At 44.4% G+C, this 4566-nt stretch overlaps 1 long non-coding RNA gene across 1 annotated transcript; it reads right to left on the reverse strand.

Moving 5' to 3' along the window:
* Nucleotides 1-205: 205 nt before the first annotated feature.
* Nucleotides 206-4331, reverse strand: LOC125556064. The gene is made up of 2 exons (XR_007304986.1): nucleotides 4058-4331; nucleotides 206-480 (listed from the first exon to the last, which is right to left on the reverse strand). It is a non-coding gene; the product is annotated as an uncharacterized LOC125556064 (long non-coding RNA).
* Nucleotides 4332-4566: the final 235 nt, after the last annotated feature.

A 4566-nucleotide genomic window follows, 5' to 3' on the forward strand; every position in this document is an offset into this window, starting at 1 on the left:
CCAGTCATCTGCATAATTACTGCAACCAAAGGAGGTATGATCATATCTTTGTTGAATTTCCTTCCACAATGTTTGCTTCGTTGGTTGTACTTCACACACAATTTTAGAAAGCACCTGCATCATTAGTAGATGCTCTAAAGCAAGTGACAGATGTTGAGTTAATGCAAAAGAGTGATTCCACACTATGCAATCAACAACGAAAAGCTGAGGGATTCCACACTTCACAATCACATAACAGAAACAAGCCAGATTATCCACACCAAAGTTTATCCATAGCTCATTTGAAATAGCCACAAACCTGTCCCATACCCAGTTCGGCTAATAACCAATGTGCTTATGCATTACAGATTGTTCTCCTACTCGCTACTTAAGATTTTTTTTTTGCAATTATGGAAATCTAGTCGGATTGATTCAGGCATCTCCTATGCACTAGCCTTCGGCTTTATGACGGATGCTGACATGGTCCTCCTAGATTTTAACCTGTTGAAAAAGTAAACATTTATATGTTAGAATAACAGCTTTGATCATATACATACACAAGTATTTCCAATAAAAGCTTTTTTATATTTAATTATGCATGAGTTTTTTTGGGTATCAACAGTTAGGCATTAGGTCCTCGTTAACAGAGTCCAGTTATAAATGGATCATGGGCCCAATGTTCAAGAAAGCGGTAAGCGTAAGCAGAGCGGAAGGCCACAACTTAGAGCAATGGCCGCTTAACCGCAGCTTAACCCGGATTAAGCGTTTTTTTATAAATTGGACAGAATTTGGCTGTTTTCAATAATATGCAGAAGAAAACATGTAACATAGACATAAGTAACTGAAAATCTGAAATAGCATATAATGTTGAGGTTCAGTGGTTCACACACCATAACAAATAGGTAAATAACACATAAGGATAAGATCCATTGGTTCACACAGCAAGCAAAAGTGCATAATATTGTATTAGAATGAGCATATAAGATAAATAGCAGCAGCCAAGCAGCAGCTGCAGCAGCAGCCAGGATGAGGAGCTGAGCTGGTAGTAGTGGGTGTCCAGGAGGAGGAGGAGGAGCTGCCGGTGTCCAGATCCAGTAGCTGCTGCCGAGGAGGAAGAACGGCAGAGGAGCCGCTGCTGGATGCAGAGCAGAAACAGCCGCCACAATGCTCTCTTCTTTCCCCTCCTGGAAACCTAGCAACCCTAGCCGAACAGGCCCTTTTGGGCCAGGCCTTATACCCCCCCTTTCCCCTCCCGCTTGTGGGCTATTTCAGCTCCCGTCTAACCTTTGGGCCCGCCTTCTTCACTCTTCTGCCGCTTAAGCGCGCGCAGCGAACGCTCAGCCAGCGCTTAGCGCTTAACCGATTGCTAAATCATGCTTTTTTCCTCTCAATGCTAAAAGTTGCGCCTAGGCCAAAAGCAAAGCGTTTAGCTGTCGCTCAACGCTTAAGCGACACTTAAAAACGCTTTCTTGAACACTGCATGGGCCCCTCCTGGAGCATCAGTGGACCCACAATTACCCCAACCTGGTAATATTGTTAGGCCGCCACCTCCTTCTAAGTGCAAACACCCAACCTAACCGGCTAAAACTTCTTAGGCCAGCAGAACCTCGAAATGCACCCCCTAACAGAATTCCATTATAAATGGATCATGTCCCCCTCCTGGAGCATCATTGGACCCACAATTTCCTCAACCTGGTAATGTTATTTGGCCGCAAACCTCCAAGGGCAGACTCCCCACCCAACCAGCTAAACCCAAAAGGCCAGCAGAACTTCCAAGTGCAAACACCCCACCCAACCTCAGGGAGTTGTGCCAAGTGCAAACACCCCACCCAACCTCAGGGAGTTGTGTACAGTAAATCTATCAGCCTGTTGGTTCAGTGGCAAGCATAGTGCAAGTCCATGCATTGGACTTCACAGTTTCCAAGCTCCAGTCAGAGGTGCTTCTCCATAGGTGAAAGGTGAACCTTGGTACCGTGAGAAGACCAACATAGAGTTACACCGGTCATTATGACATCTGTAAAGGCAAACTCAACAGATCTAAACATTCTGTCATCTCATCAGAACTACACAGGTGAAAGGTGATCCATTCCCTAATGTTTTGCGGGTCCTTTCTCTGCAACCAACACAAAATTCATCTTCCCCCAATGTTCCAAATGGCTCGCCCAGTTCTAAAGCCCATGGCCCTGCTTGCTGGACCTCACCCCCTCCCCCAATAAAAAGAAAGCTAATGCAGCCTGGCTGGTCCCCATGCCATCGCTGCTTTTTCATACTAGCCATGTGCCACCAAGCCAGCTAGCTCCTAGACAAAACCAGTTTAATAGCATACCAAGAACTCTAGGACCATTGAGTGCTAATGTTTAATAGCAGTTCGAGGGCTCATGGCGCAAGATCACTCAAGCAGACTCGCAACAAGTGTACTTGAAATGTTGGAAATAGTAAACATGCTACGAAATATAGGATTGTAATGTGAAGTATGCAGTGAATCTACGAAAGATAGGAAGATGGACCATCACTAGCGAGGAGGCAAGGAATCTACTTTAACTTGCCCAGAGATTGTGTTTCTTTGTTTACTAAAGCTCCCTCCAGATACTGTGACTGTTGCATGTGTGCTTGTGAACTCAGTACATTCCAGTAACCTAAGCAAATACAGTGGTTGATAAGACAGTCTTTCTTAAGCCTTGGTAGTTTGGAGATGACAATAAAAGTATGTCTACAATGGGTTATCTCTTAGCTTTATCTTCAATAACTAGCTATTCCTAAAATCATGGTGAGATATATTCTGCCAAGAGATCATATCTTAAATAAGAGAAGACAAACCTTTTCTTATGATTTCTCTCTCCACCTCAACGTTTATCCTACGTGGCACTCCTAAGATAGCACCATTGTACATGCCCTGATAATTTAACCCGGTGATTGTGGGACGCTGTCTGAAGTCATGTTTTAGCACTGGTATACATATTGAATATCTGTGCATAATTGTCAAATGTGTGTGCTCATTTCTTACATTTTTCATCTGTAGGGGGACATGGGAGTCAAGATAGACACACTATTGACCCCTTCTGTAGAGGAAAGAGTTCAAGCCTATGTTCTGAAGCTGAAATTAATGCTGGAAGTTCTAGCAGCTGTTCTCTACCCTGTACTCCTGTAATTGGGTAATCTTATTGTTCTCTTCCTACACCAATACAAGTGCCTCGTATGAACCGGGAACTCCAAAACTGTTCTACATCTGTGAAGCAAGTGGTCAATGACACCGATAAATCAGGATTGGAGGTGAGGCTCCCTTAAATGAACAAATTACCACACAAGTACTGTACCCTGAACGCATGTGCGTGATACTGTACCTGTCCATCAACAATATATGTTTATGTTGCCTATCTTCCATCAGGCCCTGACTGTTAACATCAAGAGTACGATCCTGTTCAGGGTAATGCTACTAGTGATTTGGAAAGTTACAAGGTGAATTCGGGAAGCTGTCTGGAAGTACCGCAAAAACATGCGCGTCAGTGTTGTTCTACAACGCATTCTAGGGAGTTGTGGTCAATACCGTTATAAGCTCTAGTGAAGTACTCCCTCCGTCCGGAAATACTTGTCTTAGAAATGGATAAAATGGATGTATCTATAACTAAAATAAGTCTAGATACAACCATTTCTAGGACAAGTATTTTTGGATGGAGGGGGTAATTGCCATTCTAATTTGTCTACCGGGATCATGTTTTCAGTTTTGACTGAAATAATTATTCTAACTAAAACCTCACTCTGTTTTGATGCTGAAATCTTGGTGTACGCTTGGTCTGGTGGGTTCTCTGTTTCAGTGAGGTGAGTACTAGGATGTGGGATGCCATGGATGCTTGGATCTGGTGGATACTCTGTTTCAGTTGGTACTAGGATGTGGGATGCCTCGAATCGGATCTGAACGCAGGCAGTACATATGTCACTTTCCCAATTCCTACCCAATTACTCCAGAAATAGATTTCTAATTTGGGGATAAATCGGGAAGACTTGCTGATATAGGAAAAAAAGAGGACTACTAAGATCTGAGGCCGATACGGGAAAAAAGAGAGGAGAGGTGATCTGATACCTTTGTCGGATTATTTACGGCCAGCCGTCTGCTGGTTGGTGGCCCTCCGCTTGTTCTTGCCGGCGCTGGAAGCTAGCTCCGCGTCCCGGTCATCCTTTTCTTTCTTGGCTCTCTCCCGGGCAGCCTGGTTTTTAGATCTGAAACAGCGGCGGCGCTGGGCGTGTTTTGTATTAGTACGTACGCGAGGGATAGGGTAGACAGGTTGTTATTTTAATCAGGCTTGGGTATTTAGGTCATTTCTAACTGATCCCCAATAACCTATTAGAAGAGTAAAAACTTGATTTTAACTGTGATCTAACGGATCCTCAATCGGCGTTAGTGGAGGATAAATTATCCCCAGCCGTGGCTCACCTCCCAATTTTCACTCCACCGCTCGGCGGTCAAGTAAAAAGAAAAATCAAATTCGCCTCTTTCACTCCGCCTCCTCTGCCTCTTCTCCTCCCCGTACCCGTCGTCGGCGATTCCTCCCCGCCGTTCCTCAATGCCCCCAACCCTTAATGGCTGGATCC

Source organism: Triticum urartu, chromosome 5, assembly GCF_003073215.2.
Source record: "Triticum urartu cultivar G1812 chromosome 5, Tu2.1, whole genome shotgun sequence".
NCBI lineage: Eukaryota > Viridiplantae > Streptophyta > Magnoliopsida > Poales > Poaceae > Triticum > Triticum urartu.